This window comes from Rutilus rutilus, assembly GCF_951802725.1.
Source record: "Rutilus rutilus genome assembly, chromosome: 1".
Lineage (NCBI taxonomy): Eukaryota > Metazoa > Chordata > Actinopteri > Cypriniformes > Leuciscidae > Rutilus > Rutilus rutilus.
In genome coordinates, this window is record NC_140209.1 from 27,333,484 (window position 1) to 27,352,189 (window position 18,706).

Here is an 18,706-nt window from a genome sequence, read left to right on the forward strand (position 1 = left end):
AGAAATGAAGGTGACTTTACTGCATTATGAAAGAGCAGTAAGATTAAAATCATAAATGATTTCTCTTTAAGATCTTAAATATTTCTCCTGGATAGCAATGAGATTAAATAGTAAAGCACATGACGACTTCTACTGAAAACTCCTGAAAGGCTCCTGCGAAACATCTGAGCAATAAAATTTGACTCTGGGATGCAAGTGAGGAGGTAAAGCACGGTGTCAGGCGTGGTACAGTAAACGATATGCCCTGGCAGGACAGCGGGTCTCTAGGTTTATTCTAGACAGAGCTGTCGTGTGCTCTTACTGAGAACCCGTCTTTCTATTACCACACACACGGCTTCCTAGCGCCGTGGTCAAAGGACACAATCTGACACACACATTGACTTTTCACATGCTCAATGACATCTGTCTGACTGTCCAGAACAATTCAAGAACAAATGTTTCTCTGCATATAACAAACTGGTGACATTTTGAACAAAATCAAATCAAAAGTCCAAAACAAAGCTCGTTTCGGGAGTTCAAAACAGCCATTGAACTACCATGAAGTCAATTAGAATCCCTCACTTCCTGATGGCTGAGCGTACTGCATAGACTCACACTGAGCTTGACGCAACGCATTCTCATCCTAGGGCGTCATATACTGACGCTTTTGACATTTCGTCTACATCGAACGCACATGACACCTTTTAGCGTCAATATGACACGCAGATAGCTTTGTTCGGTTATGGGTAGGTTTAGGTCTGGTGTAGGGTTAGGGTTAAACCGCTAGGAGGCGCCTTCTGGCCCATTTCTATCTGCGTCTCATATTGACGCTAAAGGGTGTCATGTGCATTCGATGTAGACGAAATGTCAAAAGCGTCAGTATATGATGCCTTGGGATGAGAACGGGCTGGCTTGACAACGTAGATGTGACGTGAGCAACCTGTCTGACAGTTGTAAGTCTTCTAGTAGCTGTGCCAAGAGAAATCTGAATCATTCCCTTCCGAATCTTGCAGAGACGGAGAGTGTGAGTAGGAGCTGTCCATGAGCTTGGAGCAGGAGCAACTTCATGACTCTCTATGGGCTTCTCCCTTGACTTTATGCCTCCACATCCCCCCGATTGCCCGCGAGCTTCTCCTCCTGTCCCTACGGTAATCTCTCTACTGTGCGACAGAGAGTCGCGTGGTTATGACGCAATCGTTAGCCTATTTTTACAAAAACTGCTTCTACGGGGCCATAATGTAAGATACAAGGTAATGGAGCCTATTATACATTGTCGTGTTTCTTTACAAATAAACAATGGACAACTGGAGTCTTTAAACGCCTCAAATGTATGGGAGTCAATGGAATGCTAACAGCAGGTGATGGCTTGTTAGCCAATGGATGCCCCCATAGAAGGTACGCTTTCCGGATGCTGGATTACACCCTTGAAAAATGCCCACATGGCTATAATCCGATGCTTTCTTAACTGATGTTTTCTCACCGCTGTCATTTTTGTTGTGTGTTTATTTTGTTATTGAGAGGAAAGCACGCAACATATTTACATCTAAACATCATTAACCTAAAAGTTGCTCTCAGAAGTGTGGACGGCGGCGTCGTGATGTTAACCACCAGTGAACCGCTGCAAAGATATTTTTTACTTCTAATCGAAAATCGAAAAAGAATACTTCACAGGACATCAGGGCTTTTCTAAAGCTTATATGGTTATTTGGAGAATAAACATCTAATTGGAAGCTTTATTTAGAGGAGAAAAGGTGCCGGTCTGTCTTATGTTTGACCCTAGAAGTGCAATGATACCTAAAGCAGCAGAAAGTCAGGAAAACCGCGTCCCAGGAGAGGAGGCCCGGAGCAGGGGAGAGTGTCCGGGAGGCCCCTGGGGGTCTGGAGATGTTGGGATATGCTTATTCATGCAAGAGAAAGACTTCACAGCCACACTACAAGCCTTTCATCCTGACCACAGCCATTCAACGCAGCTAATCGAATCAGACGGGGAGGAAAAAAGAGAGAGAATGTTTTAAAACCAACTCAGAAGAAGCTTTTCAGTAGATGTTTGTGCTTAATGTTAGGTGTACAAAAATATATGCAGGTACAAGAACAAGCAAATATGTGACCCTGGACCACAAAACGAGTCACAAGTCGCACGGGTATATTTGCGGCAATAGCCAACAATAACATTGTATGCGTCAAAATGATCGATTTTTCTTTTATGCCAAAAATCATAGTCATCAAAATCATCAAGTAAAGATCATGTTTCATGGAGATATTTTGTAAATTTCCTACCGTAAATATATAAAACATTTATTTTTGTGAGTGAATGCAGCACAATCGTGAACATATGCAGCAGCACAATCGTGAACATATGCAGCACAATCGTGAACATATGCAGCACAATCGTGAACATAAATGGACAACTTTAAAGGAGATTCTCTCAATGTTTCGATTTTTTTTGCACCCTCAGATTCCAGATTTTCAAATAGTTGTATCTCGGCCAAATATTATATATGTCCTATCCTAACAAACCATACATCAATGGAAAGCTTATTTATTAAGCATTCAGTTGATATATAAATCTCAATTTAAAAAAATTGACCCATGTGACTGGTTTTGTGGTCCAGGGTCACATATGTAAGTGAGTGTCTGATGCACATTGCGCACAAAACTGGGAAGAGCTCCAGCAGCTGATATGTTGTTTACATGTTCCCAGACTGCTGCAGTGAGCACTTCTGAGGGTCATGAAAGCAAAGCCTTGAGTTTCGGATGAGTAAACTAGATATCCGCAATCAGAATGTGCAACATGCATCCGCTAAAATAATGCAAATACAGATTATTTAATCAAAATCACATAAGAAAATGTCAGGGATTCAGCCAAAGACAGAAGGCCACAGATATTTTGACCAACCGCATGATTGCCAGTGAGATATTGCTTTTATACAACAGTTTAACAAGCCGTTTATATTTAATAACTCACTTCTTAGTTAATTTTTTCTCTGTAATCGTGTCACTGAGTAACATTGCAAACAAAACCATTTAAAGTCATATGTCTAGAATTCCGCAAACCTGCGTTATTTTAGAATCGATGATATACTTTTATAGTTTGTATATATAGTTTAATATAAATTTTTATATATAAAAAAAAAAAAAGTCTATATTGTTCTCATTTATTTTTAAGTTTTAAGTTTCTTCAAAGTACTTCAACTAAGTAAAATGATAAATGATGCCTTGGAAACTAGCTGAAATAAAATGAGTCTACGTTTTTTCATTTATTGCCGAGTTTTTAAGTTTGCGTTTATTCCAAGTGACAGAAATGTTTATTTCATTCGAAGAATATGGTTTTAGTTTTAAATTCAGCTAAAAATAATAACCCTATCGCAAACAAAGCCAACGAAGTGACACTAAAAGTGAAATATGCCAGAAAAAAAGAAAAGAAAAAAAAAGCATCAGATGAAACCACAGATGAAAGTAATATTTTTTAGAGCTAAGGAAACTAAATATATAATACCTTTTAAATGTATATATATATATATATATATATATATATATATATATAACTCAGTTGGTGATTTGGCATGTTTTTAAAGGTAATCTTGAGTGAAATTTGGAGATTAGAAAACTGGTGTGGATATCGAAATGAGCCACTCCTAGACAACATGTAAAACAATGGAAGCACTGACTGGTTTTACATGTCAATCAGACCAGGGTCTGTAAATATAAGCTGTAATATATACTAGACTTTACGCTGACTGTCACAACATCTTTCATGATCGCCATATATGACACCTGTCTATCCCAGGGTGCATCTGTGTTCACTGTGACGTCTCTGTGATTTCCCGCTCCTCTGAGGTCAGAATGTTGTCGCAAATTCGATTCGGAACTTTGGCGACCAGTGTTGAATGTTTGAAGCGTTGCCACGGCGCTCTCCTGTAAACAGAATCAAAACAGGAAGTGGCCTTTGTCAGATTCTACATTACAGTCATATGAGGTATTCTTGAGTTGATCCCTCCTGCACATCTCAAGACAAAGATGATCCGGGCAATTTAGACCACAGAGACTTTATGATTTACAGTAACCAGAGATGTTGAGGCAGTGCGGTGCGTTGGCGTGATGTGAGAGATTTAGAGCAGATCCAGGAAGGCCGCGCTCAGATTGGCTGACGGACGGGCGATGTCACGGCGTGTATATATGCGCTTTGTTTCCGTGGGAACAGCAGAGAGCTCTTGTTGCTGAGTAAACCTCATTAGGGGAAGTGTGTGACAGGATGCATGAGTGCATATGTGTGTGTGTGTGTGAGCCGACAGACAGCTGCGGGAAAAAAGATCATCATGAGACTTTCACCAACTAACAGTCACTGGCGATGTTCAAAAAGAGCAAACTACCTACCATTCATATTCATTCACACTATTTCTGCAGTATAGCCTATTCTTAGTGTGCAAATTCCTGTGTGTATATGTAAACACTTGGATGACTAACTACATTATTCAAAATGTGCACTCAATGCATTCAACTTGAACGAATACGAAGGTGTAGCAATACGGTTTTTAACTCTAATCTCATTTTTGGTCATTCAATATGACAAGAAAACATAAAAAAGCAATAAAACAATTTCTGAATTAATAGCATAATAAGGGCAGGTGACAACAGAAAAAAAATACTACAGTTTAAAAAATGTATCCATTTGAGGTGATTTTAACAAACCCCTAAACCTAGACAAAAATCAGAGTAAGCCAACTCTAGTTATTAAAGTCCCTCTGTAGTCAATAATTGTATCCCTTAAAACTCATCTTTGATCACAGAAATGACAAAGCATATTTTCCTGCCTCATGCCTTAAAGGTGGTATCAGCGATTTCAGGCCCAAACATAAATGATCACATTCATCGAATCTTTCCTAATGATCCGCTAGCTGCCCGCCCCATAAGCATGCCGTCAAAAAAACGCGTCTCTGTAGGAAGCCTAGGCTCTGAGATCTGCACACAAAAACAATTGGTTTCACCAACCACTCAAGACCAAAACAAATGGTGTTCCAACCAATCACCAACAGGCGGTGGGTGTTGTGAGGTTTTGCGCTCGTGCACGGCTGCCTATGACGGCTGCACGCGAAAACCTCTTAAGTGGTTGGTTTTCTTTTCTTAAGTGGTTGGTTTTATAAAGAATTCTGACTTTATAAGACGCAATTGCGACTTTATTTCACGCAATTCTGACTTTATATCTCGCAATTCTGACTTTATAACATGCAATTGCGACTATTTCACGCAATTCTGACTTTATATCTCGCAATTCTGACTTTATAACACGCAATTGCGACTTTATTTCACGCAATTCTGACTTTATATCTCAAAATTCTGAGAAATAAAGTCAGAATTGCGAGATGTAAACTCGCAATTGTGAGATAAAAAGTCGCAATTATCTCTTAAAATGTTTAATTCTCTGGCTGAAACAAGCTTCCATACCATATAGATATATAAACACCAACAAAAAAAAAAATTACCACAAGGGGACTTTGGTAATTTTTCTTCCACCTGGTGGATCATGACCAGCTAAAAAAAGCCACAGTAACCACGCACAGCACCCTAGCAGTAAGTTAGTATGCCATTGTAAAGAAAGCCCAGATGTTTTGAACATTCACGTACACCTGTTCGCTGGCATATTATTCTATGTAAATCCTCCTCACCATTGATCTTATCAGTCAGCATGTCATTGTCCTCACTGACAGGTGATAGTGCAGATAACATAAAAATAGAACCTTCTGAAATGAATATCTGATTAATATCCTTATTAAACAAAGTCCATTCTCTGTCTACATTGGAAACTACCTTCCCTTTCCTGATTTCTATGTAAAAGGACGTCTGTGACGTTGCGCCGCATCCCGCGTATGCGTCTTTAAAATGACACGTCAAGGATTTTAAAAACGTTTTTTCCCCCTTTTAACTGCGCCTCGCAATTTTTAAAAAGTAAAAACGTGTTCTGTGTGAATTGCCAACAATTTAACACTGTAGGCTACCTGAAGTGGCGCCTGAAACACATGAAGAAGATGCGGAGACTCAACGCAAGATTGACAAGCTCGTCGATAGGATTAAAACAAGTCCTCCTGGGAAGTTCACATTAATGAGGTGGGAAGTTGTGTTTACAGGTGCGTTCAAGTCACTTTCATCGGAGTAAGATATCCGGTGCACCTTCTTTTATTTAAAGGGTGGTTGATTATGATTTCATTGTTTTACTTTTTTTTTTACTTTAGTTAGTGTGTAATGTTGCTGTTTGAGCATAAACAACATCTGCAAAGTTACGACGCTCAAAGTTCAAAGCAAAGGGAGATATTTGCTTTTACGGAAAAATCGCTTTTTAAACTACAACAAACGGCTGGTAGGGACTACATGACATTCCTCCGGGGTTAGTGACATCACTAACCATAAAATGTACATAAACCCCGCCCATGGGAACACGGTTTATAGATTATCATGACAGAATATGCTAATCAATGACTAAAAGATAGTTAACTCCACATCAGCAACATAAATTCATCATCTAACCATTCAGAAACGTCCTGTTGCATTCTACATGTTGTCACTTCTTCCTGAGTCTCTCCATCATTGTCTGACTCCGGTTTGAACATAAAAGGCTAAAGGTTTTTGAAACTTTCAGTGTGTGTCTGTGTGAGGTTATTGAAGCTGCAAACACACAAGAGCTCTTGAAGCTCCGCCCTCTGCGCGGGGAGCAGCAGCTCATTTGCATTTAAAAGGACACACAAAAATGGCGCGTTTTTGCTCATCCTCAAATAGTGACAATTTTAACATGCTAAAATAAATATATCTGTGGGGTATTTTGAGCTAAAACTTCACATACACACTCTGGGGACATCAGACTTTTTTTTACATCTTGTGAAAAGGGCATTATACCACCCCTTTATCTACACAAGATTTTTAAAGAGTCTATAGCCTATTATAGCTAATTTCCAGTACTGAATAAAACATTATAATTTCTCTAACTTCATCTGCTGTGCTTATATTCACATATTTCAATGCATTCTGGGCCTGCTGTTTGAAACAACCTTGTATCCTACAATGCTGTCTAGGTAGGCAGCTCTCTAGGTTTTGAAATGGAGTTATAAAAAGTTCAACGTGTGTTTTTTTATATTAAAAGATCAAAAGTGACTCATGTAAGAAACATTTAAACGAAGGGGGTCATGGAAGCGCTCAAGTAGATTTAGAGCTGTTCTTGCTCAGGTTGTGGATTCTATGCACTATTTTTGGAGATGGAAAAGTAAAGGACATCACAGTCTGGCAAAACGACTCTTTGGTAAACACTCACTGTTTATCTGCTCAATCCTCCCCAAACAGCGCCCAGAGAATGAATTTCCAGAGTTTCATTAGTGTCGAGTTCTGTGATGTCATGATGGCGGACAATTCCTGGATGCTGATTGGTCAGTAAAGAGTTCCTTAGTTTACATGTCACAGTCAGATTGTCTAAATCACTTTGATTGACGAAATAATGTTTGAGTTAAATGTTTCCGTTAAGCCGTTCTCTCAAGGTCATGTGATTTCTGTCTTCTTGGTTCACCAGGATTAACGCAGACACGGCCCCCAAAGAAATGCTAAAAATAGTTGAATAAAAGCAATCTTTTTTTCAGACTAATCTGACTAGCCTTTTAAAGGAAAGGAAAAGATGATTCATCTGTTTGTCTTTCACTTAATTTATCTCATAATGCGATTTGCAAAGAGAGAATTTGACGCTGAAGCTGATTGTTGTAGTAATATCTCTGATAGAGAGGGAAATACCGTCTGTGGCCTGGATCATTGATGTCCAGCAGATGCTAACAGCAGTAGTGATACTGGTAGTGTACTTAACCTCACAGATGCATTTGTACAGAACGGCATCTGGACAACAAGGTCTCATCAGACAGACAGATGGATGTCAATGCAATCAGGATCTCTTCATAAATTACTTGTTTTTCTCCATTCTCAACTTCCGTTCTGAATTCTTGGTTGTGCACTGGAGAGAAAAAAAAACACAGTGAGCACAGAGAGAAAACACTATGAGCATCCACACCTCAGCCCTATCGTACACTCTGTGCGTGACGCAAGTGTTTTTTGCTAGTTTCTGCCCGACGCAGTTATCATTTTCACGTCCTGCGCCACGTTGTTCAAACAGCAAATGCATTTGTGCCCATCTGTTTGCCCATGGGCTGCTGGTCTGAAAACGAGATGTGTTCAGGCGCGTTGCTATTTTGAGGAAACTGAAATAGACTGCGCCATTGGCCAACTGAAACCTGGTCTAAAGTCAATGGCGCAATATTTTTTTGTTTTAAAGAGCGCGTTAGTAATGTGCGCCTATAGGCGGGTCCACAACACGCATACACTTTGTGCCATAGATGGTATAAAGAGAATGGGAGATGAGACTCTGATTGGTTTATATCACTTTACGCCCAAAACACACCTATTACTCGTTGAAAGAATAGGGACAACCCTTTTAGACCATGCGCCGGGCGCACCGACCATTTTTCCCGTCGTTAAACTAGCAAATGTGACTGGCAAAAAGCTGGCAAAAGCACTTAGATCATTAAAACAGGGCCCTTAGACTGCAGATTGCATACACTCACATATAATATGTATAAGAAAAAATAGTCATCAATATACAGATATATACTCTACAGCAGGGGTGCCCAATCCTGCTCCTGCCGATCGACTGTCCTGCACAGTTCATCTCCAACCCTAATCAAACACACCCGAAGCAACCAATTAACGTCTTCAGGATCACTTGAAAATTAAAGGCAGGTGTGTTTGATTAGGGTTGGAGATGAACTGTGCAGGACAGTCGATCGGCAGGAGCAGGTTTGGGCACCCCTGCTCTACAGAGTTCAGAGCAGTGAACCTTTGAGTCCAGCTGTGTTTAATGCAGCAGCGTGATCCAGTGACCCGAAGGAAACCCTCTGTGCCGCTGACCTTTATAATCTGTCATTTCAGTGCTTTATCAAACACAGAAAGTGTCCAAACATCCAGCTGCAGGTCTGCAGGAACACAAGAGCCACAAAACCACAAGAACAATGTCATGATTCATTTACAGAGCAAACAGTAATGTTCACATTAGTGTCATAAAGCCACACCTGAATTCACTCGTTCGATGTGGTGACTTCATGTCCTGAATTTCAGCTTTTTATGCATCTTTTGTGCCGAGCATGAATATAAAGAGTAATTGGAAATTCATTCATGTTCATATTGCACAGAACTCTGAACTAAATAGAGTTGCAGTAGTAGAGATGCTGATGCATTTATGAGACAGTTTTATACACAACGTACTTATTGGCCACAATCACACTGGAGCTAAATTCTGTTGTCAATTCACTATTTAGTGTTTAATCCTGTACTGTTCACACACAGTTCGGTCATTTACAAGATGACAACTGAAATTCTGCCACTGAATTGACTCCCAAAAAATTCAGGTAGTGAGAACCACATTTACATAAATTCTACACAGTGTGTGAGGAACCAATCTCAACAACTAGTTAATGACATATTTAAACGTGCATCAGAGAACAGAACTTATGAAATAACTTGTAAGAATTTATAATTTATAAAATAACTTAGAGAACTTAACTTATGAACTAAATTATAGAGAACATAACTTATAAAATAACTTAGAGAACTTGAAACTTATAGCAGAACTTATAGAGAACATAACTAATAACTTATAACTTATAGAGAACATAACTAATAACATAACTAGTAGAGAACTTATAACTGATAAAATAACTTATAGAGAAATTAACTTATAATAGAACTTACAGAGACCTTAAAACTTATAGAAGAACTTAGAGAACTTATAAAATAACTTATAAATTTATTTATAATAGAACTTACAGAGACCTTAACTTATAGAAGAACTTAGAGAACTTATAAATTAACTTAAAACAGAACTTACAGAGACCTTAAAACTTATAGAAGAACTTAGAGAACTTATAAAATAACTTATAAATTAACTTATAATAGAACTCACAGAGACCTTAACTTATAGAAGAACTTAGAGAACTTATAAAATAACTTATAAATTAACTTATAATAGAACTTACAGAGACCTTAACTTATAGAAGAACTTAGAGAACTTATAAAATAACTTATAAATTAACTTATAAAAGAACTTAAAGAGACCTTAAAACTTATAGAAGAACTTAGAGAACTTTTAAAATAACTTATAAATTAACTTATAACAGAACTTACAGAGACCTTAAAACTTATAGAAGAACTTATAGAACTTATAAAATAACTTATAAATTAACTTATAATAGAACTCACAGAGACCTTAAAACTTATAGAAGAACTTAGAGAACTTATAAAATAACTTATAAATTAACTTATAATAGAACTTACAGAGACCTTAACTTATAGAAGAACTTAGAGAACTTATAAAATAACTTATAAATTAACTTATAACAGAACTTAAAGAGACCTTAAAACTTATAGAAGAACTTAGAGAACTTATAAAATAACTTATAAATTAACTTATAACAGAACTTACAGAGACCTTAAAACTTATAGAAGAACTTATAGAACTTATAAAATAACTTATAAATTAACTTATAACAGAACTTAGAGACCTTAAAACGTATAAAAGAACTTAGAGACCATAACTAATAACATAAAAGAACTTAGAGAACTTTATAAAAAAGTATAGAGACCTTTAAACTAAAATAACTCAGAGAACATATAAAAGAACTTTCAGAGTACTTAACTTAGAAAATAATTATAGAGAATTTAAACTTAAAACAACTTTATAGAGAACCTAAAACAAATAAAATAACTTACAGAGAACTTCATATGTTCCTTTATGTTTATATCCTTTATTAAATAACTTTAACTTATAGAGCACATATAAAATAACTTATGGAGAATTTATAAAGTTGTACAATAATTTAGAACGTATAATGTATAAAACCACATTTATCATGGAAATAATGTTTCCTTGCTTTCTGTCTCTTTGATTATTCCAAAGGTCTCACTAAATAACGTTCACGGCACAATTGGAGCAGATGAGGAAAACTCAAACTCAAAGAGAGCATGTCGTTGGATTCAAAGAGAGCATTTTGTTCATGACACACAGATATTCTAATCCAGAGATTAGATGAGTCTGGTTCATTCGTGAGGTTTGCGGCTTCCCTGAGCTTGATAAGCACGCAAGCAGCTTTTTATAGCTCAAAAAGGAAATTAAACATGCCATCAGTGTTTGTTTTAGGGCACATCAGTTTTAAACCGATTTCTGAGAAATCTTTGCCCAGAGGTTAACAAGGATGCATTTATCCACTGCAATACAGGGATGTCTGTCAAGTTGCAAACACAAAGGAAAGAAAAGATTGCACAAAGATTGAAAGGTTGCACCTAAAATAGATTTACTAGATTCAGCAAAGCTCTCACTATCTCACTGCTTTTAATTCTCTTGAGATCCAACAAATGGAGGAGCCCCAAACTGAAGCCGCTTCACTGGAAACCACATCTGCCCAGCTCAAATCTCCTGCACACAGGTGTTGGGCAGCTGCGTCCAGGTGACAATCTGTCTGTCATGCTGAAACTACAACAATCTACAGCAAGAGCTTCCTGGAAAACAGAAACTGTTGACAACAGCTCCACTGAGACCCAAATACAGTCAAAACACACCACACTGAAGAAGGAATTAGGCTGCTCATGTCTAAGAGACAGAATACACCTGTAAAAGAGAGAGAGAGAGAGAGAGAGAGAGAGAGAGAGAGAGAGAGAGAGAGAGAGAAAATATAATAAAAAGAAAGAGCATGCAGAGACAAAAATAAAACAGCAAAAGAGAAAGAACAAAAAAAATAGAACAAAGGAAAAAATATAAATAAAGTGAAATAAAATGGCTATAAAAACAAAGAAAAGCAACAACAACAAAAAAACGAGGTAAAAAAGCTAAAGAAAAACAGGCAAAAATTTGAAAATAATGAAGAAAAGAAACTGATAAAAAGAAATTGATTGAAAAGAATGTGATAAATAAATGCAGAAAAAAATTGTCAGGGAAAGAATGAAAAAAACTAAGAAACTAAATATAAATAAAAACTAAAAGAAATTAAAAGCAGCAATAAAACTAAGATAAATGAAAAGAAACAAGGAGAAAGGAAACAAAATGAAAAAATATAGACTTAAAAAACAGCCAACAAAAGAAAAAAGATAAATTAAAAAGAAAAAAAAGGCTAATTCAAAGGACAAGCGAAGCAAAGTGGAAAATAATTGAACCTGAAGGCTGAAAAAGAAAGGCGTAAAACACAATGCAGTTTTGATGATCTTTACAGTAACACTCTCTGTGACCCTACGGTCGTGTTGACCTCTGACCCTCTCAGCAGAAAACACCACTTCATCACTGCATGTGCAACAACTCCACTTGGAGACCCAGCGTTCAGCTGTCAGACCTCAAGGAACTCGTTTATGACAGATGTGTGTGTGTGTGTTACAGATGTATTTGCCTGGAGCTTCCAGTCATCGCTGTTAATCCAGCGCTAAAACGGAAGGATAGCATTTGTACAGGAGTTTGGCAATGCATTCCTATTAGTGTCTAATTAAAGTCTGGAATCGCAGATGTCTCCACTAGCACGCTTATTGATTAGAGAGCCGGTACAGAAACTCCACACAAACAAACCTGCGATATCTACTGACCAGAATAGCTGGCCTGGCAGTGAGAAGGTTTATGTTGGTCTGATAACAGATGGCTAAACATTAAACTTGCTTCGAAGAGCGGAAAATCTCGGTTTATGCCAAGTCATGTAGAAACGGATCTGACTACATGCAAAGAACGGGACGATGATCTTACTAAAGGGTGTGTAATGTTAAAGTCCCCCTGTAGTCAATAATTGGATCTCTTAAAACCCATCTTTAATCACCAAAATTATATATTTAAGTGTTTTTTTCCTTGAAAAAACAAACTTCTGCATACCTTAAAATGCCTTGAATGTAACTCTGCACCCTTGCCTCATTTAGTTCACTCAAGAATTCAAATGTCACGATCATCTACTCACCCCCACGTCATCCAAGATGTTCATCTCTTTCTTTCTTCAGTTGAAAAGAAATGAAGGTTTTTGAGGAAAACGTTCCAGGATTTTTCTCCATATAGTGGACTTCAATGGGGTCCAACATGTTGAAGGTCCTAATGTCAGTTTCAGTGCAGCTTCAAAGGCTCTACACAATCCCAGCCGAGGAATAAGAGTCTTATCGAGCCAAACCATCGCTCATTTTATAAAAAAAATAAACATTTATATACTTTTTAACCACAAATGCTCGTCTTGCACGCCCACGACTTCACACATTACATAATCATGTTGAAAAGGTCACGCGTGTTCCGGTTAAAAAAAAATGTAGAGTTGGGCGAAAAACTCCATCTCAATTTCTCCGACATTGTTGTTTTACCTTTTATTTAAAAATTTTTTAAAATAAATCTTTGCACGTTTGCCTTGTAAACACTTGGTCGGTACTTACGCCTACGTCACACTTGACCTTTCAACGTGATTATGTAACGTGTGGCGCATCACAGCCAGTGCAAGACGAGTATTTGTGGTTATAAAATGAGCGATGGTTTGGCTAGATGAGATTCTTATTCCTCGGCTGGGATTGTGTAGAGCCTTTGAAGCTGCACTGAAACTGACATTAGGACCTTCAACACATTGGACCCCATTGAAGTCCACTATATGGAGAAAAATCCTTGAATGTTTTCCTCAAAAACCTTAATTTCTTTTCGACTGAAGAAAGAAAGACAGGAACATGTGAGATGACATGAGGGAGAGTAAATTATCAGGAAATTTTCATTCTGAAGTGAACTAATCCTTTAATGAGACATGTTTGGGATATTCAGCAACACTTGATTTTATAAATTAAGACCAGATTGAATGGTGAAAAGTGGTTATTTTGTACCAGGATGGAGATGATTATTGAGGACTATACTCTTCTCCTGAAGCTATTAGGCTTCTGGTAAACATGATCCAATAGTCTGCTTGGCCTAGATGACATCAGCCTAAAATAAAGCTGTCTTAGAAGTGAAGAAGCTATTACATTAGTGCGAAACCTTTTCTTTTTTTAAATAGCGCATTAGGAACATGCATTAAGTTACCCAGGTCAATTCGGATCTCATGTTGACTTAAAACTGATAAACAAGAGCTATTTTGTACTCTGTGAGACTTTCGCATTACTGACCTGTTTGCTCAAGAGGCCTGACATGTCAGCTTATAACAAGTTGACAACGTGAGTAATATAAGCTGTCAACCAATGACGTAAACGATGGCTGTGAAGAAAAAAAGCCTTTCACAAACACCAAGAGCCAAAATTAGAAGGCATTCTGCAGAAAAGTAGTTATTGTGAGAAGAAAATAAACACTGGCATTGTGTTCATAAGGTGAGGAAACAAAAAATCCGTCTGGTTGAGTTTGATGTGATGTTTCTGTTTGGACACTTGTGTCACAGTTCAGGATCATCATGCCAAAATGGGTCAAAACGTGACAAAATCACATCTTAAGAGTAACAATATACTCTTTATGACTGAGTGATTGTGAGCGACATGGAGACATTTAACATTCCCATATATGAAACATGGAGCTTCAGGCTGATTTTGATGAAGTTCGGTTTGCAGAAAGTCCGTTTAAAATAGGTAACCTGCAACAGCACAAAGGGACAAGTTCACAAATAAATGACAATTTCACCCTTTCCACAAGCTTTTTTCTTCTTCTGTGAATAAATTAATGTTAGAGCTTCTGTTTTTCACACGGCCAAAGTAGATGAAAAAATTATCATTCAATAATCCATTCAAGTAGTATGGAAGCTCAATTACACCACAAGAAAAAAATCATGCTTTGATAAATCATAATGATACAAGAAGAAATAATGAGATTAAAAAAATGTCAAAATTATGAAAAAAGCTGAAGTATGATATTTAAAAGTCAATTATGATGACATGTTGAAATTATGAGCAACTGACAAATTAAGACAAATTTATGAGATGGAAAAAATATTAATAATGATAAGTTCTTATGGGTTTTTATCTTATAATAACTTTTTATGTATTCATTTTATGTCATAGTTATCACTGTCATACATGTCTTCTCTCATAATTTTATTTAACGTCATAAGCATTTTTATATTATAATTATGATCTACTATGTGGTGGAAATGGGCCATAAACTTGCACCCGTTCCTCACACAAAGTTATCATATGGCGTCTGAAGACTTGGTACATGTACATTATGAAACATTTATGGTGCTTTGAGACATAAATATTCACTTTGATAACAAGGAAAACAGTCCTGCCTAACATGTCATTTGGTTTTCACAGAGGAAATGACACACTCTCTCCGTAAACTCGCTTCTTCTGCTGCCGGCACGCCAGCATTACTGGACGAGAAAGCCGACAGACTCACCGAATAGTGAGAAATTCATTCATTTACATCCTGGAGTCAGATTGAAAGAGGTCAATTTAATTGCAGATTTGCTCCAGCACACATCTGCTGCTCTAGAGCGCCTCCGTGAGGGAGTCTGAGGACCTGTCTGTCCCATCTGACCCAAGAATACACACAAACACACACTTATCCCAAACACACCACCTGCGTCCAGTGCAAAACAACAGCAGACAGAGCTAAAAACAGGTAGAAGTTAGTGCTAGCTGATCCCAACCAAGCTAACCTGAGTCTCTTTCATAACGTAATCTCTTCACGGGCCCGAATTCCACAGAATTACACGCTCCAAACACAAAAGAGATTGTTGTTCGGCTTTGTGATTTCAAAATAAGGATCACAAGGGATCAATCAATGAGCTATCCGCTGAAAATAGCTGATAAACACTGGAGCGATTGTCAGCGGTTGTGATTGTTGAGCGTGTGTTGCTGTGGCACGTACATGCTCTCGACCGCTTCAGGAGGAGGAGGAGAACCATTTAGTAGCATTTTCATGGGGAATTATTCACCCTCTCTTGGCAGTTGCTCAATAAATCATCGTCATGATATTTTGATTCGTGGAAACTGGAAGCAGCTTTCTTGACTTTGAGAGAAATTTTTACCATGACCGAAAAACTTTAATAATACGGTACTTTATTAAAGACATATGAAGTTGTCAGTTTCGCAAACTGAGAATCTGCTGTTTACCATGTAAACTAAGGGGCCGTTTACATGACACCGGTTTCAAACAGAAATGTAAAACTTTTTATGCGTTTTGGCCGTTCATTTACACGACAACAGCTAGTCAGCTAGTAATGCACGTTTGGGGGGCCTGAAAAAAAGTGATCGTTTTCGTGTAAAACTACAAAAAACACACACACAAAAAAAAATTTGACGTAATGCACGTGTACATGTTCAGTCTATAGGAGCGTAGTGTTTCTTTACAAAGTGAAAAACTCACCTAGTGCTATACAGATAGAGCACTGTCAGCTAGTGTTATTATTAAAGGTTAAAAATAACTTAATAATATAATGCGGCTTTTATTATAAAAACAACGTTATAATATTTTAATGATATAAATAAAAATACAATAAATATGTAATATAGTGCACATATTTAGCAAAATAGCAACTCCTCTCTATAGCAATTTTTTCTAGCCAACTAGCATGCTATGGTCATTAAATTACTTTCCTGAGTTAAATGTAACGTTATGTTCTCCAGCTGTTTTATTGACCTCTTTTCGTGGTTGAAAAACACTGATTGATCGAAATTTATGTATGAGGCATATACATTTTGGTAAGTTGTACTGTCTCTTTTAACATACCAATTCATTCGTGTTTATTTACTAGATGATTAGTTCACGTGCCGCTTGAATTGAGGCGCTACAACGATCTGTCAAATCATGTCACATTTACAAGCGCCAAAACGGTATTTGTTGAATTTCGAAGTAAAATTGACAGAATCTGAGAGCTGAGAATTTGTTTCATATAAAAAGTAACCTTCACTGTCTTGACTGTCGCGGTGTCGGTGTCCTATTTGCTTCGCGATTTTTCTCTGCGTGAAAAAATGGATGTGTGGCGTGAGAGCGCGTGAAAAGTGTCAATTGCGTGAGCTGGCACCCCTGGTTCAAAATACCTTGGTATTTTGGTAGCATGATTCTTTTTACCAAGCAAGAGTACATTTACACGACAACGATATGCTTAAAACTGAGAAGTTTTTCCTTCGAGTTTTCCGCGTACATTGTCAAAACGATCCCCATTCACACGGATCCGCGAAAACGACTAAAAACCCTGTAATCTGCTGCCAGGCCATTAGATGGCGATGAAACACTATAGACTGAACACTTAATACGCATGTGGATGACATCATTGTCTTCAGAGATTCGCGTTTTTGTTGTTTACAAGGGGACCGTTTTCAAAAACTTGCACTTTGAAACCTTTGCGTTTTCAAAACTTAACGTTTTCAGGCACCCAAAACGCTGTTTTCGTGTAAACGAACGGCCAAAACGCATAAAACGTTTTATGTTTTTAGTTGAAAACGGTGTCGTGTAAACAGCCCCTAATAATGAAAATGGTATACACACTCAAAATGGTATAACCATGGTACCGATACCACAGCGCTTTTTTGAAGATGAAAATATATAACCTCGGCTACAGAGATAGAGACTAACTAAATTTAGTGACCCAGACTACTGAAAAAGTTTGGCCAAATAGCCAAAGAAGCTTGTTAGCAAAACAACAGCGAGATAATCAGATTGTGGATAATCCCTCGCTGACCTCTGTGTCAGGGGTCAGAAACAGGGTTGTGGGCTAGCAGAGGATCTATTAGTGTCAGGAGGATAAAATAGCTCTTAAAGTACCACAAGATGATCTACATGGGTCTGGAACGAGCTTAAAGGAGAACTCCGGTCAATTTTAACATTGAGCTCATTTTTTTGTACATTTGGAGTGCTGTCAGTACAGAGAACAACGACAAAAATCGGTGTTGCCTACACCGTGTTATCCTCTTTTTAAAATTTGCACCCTGTTGACTTCAATGGGGCAAGTTTTAAACCTGCTTTTAGCCTCTTAACATCCTTGATGTGTCATTACAAGTGCACAGGTCATGTGAGTGATTCCTTCGGAGTGAACGCGGGTGAATCTGACTGCAGTAGATGTGAAAGATATGAATAAAAATTATGTTTATGTTTATGTATTTACATCCTGTTTTCGGTCGAAGTCCACAGTAGTCGATTGTTGAGTTCATAAACTTATATTCTCAGTATTTCAAAACAATGAAATAATCATTAACCTATATGAATCAAAATGTAATGAATTTTATTCCCTCCTTTTTGGATTTGGGTTTCATTTCACTCACTTTTTTTTGTACCCAGTAAGCATTAATTCACCCTTTTACCAAATACGAGCACTTTTCAAGTCAAACATATTGCATTGTGGGATACGTAGCGTAGGCTACTCTGTTGTATACTTGCTCATTTTGGTAGTAGGCCTATAGTTCTTCTGTTCCACATACTGGAAATCTGCATAAAGAAATCATATGAGAAGTATGCTATTCCAAAAGACAACTCTAGATGAATCAAAATTCATACTTAAAAGTTCATATTTTACAACTGCTGAGCAAAACATCTCAAAGCAAAGTGTTTTCATGCATAAAACTGTCTGATACCTTTCTGGCTTTTCTTTCAATACGTGGCCTAAGACATCCAGTAATTTCTGCATCAGATGTGAGTTTGTCATGAACTTTCAGACGCAGTTCAGCTCAAGGTCCTGCTTTATTTAGAGGAGACGCATTTGAAAAGGTGTGTTGGAGACGGACGCAAGCGTCTGACACACAC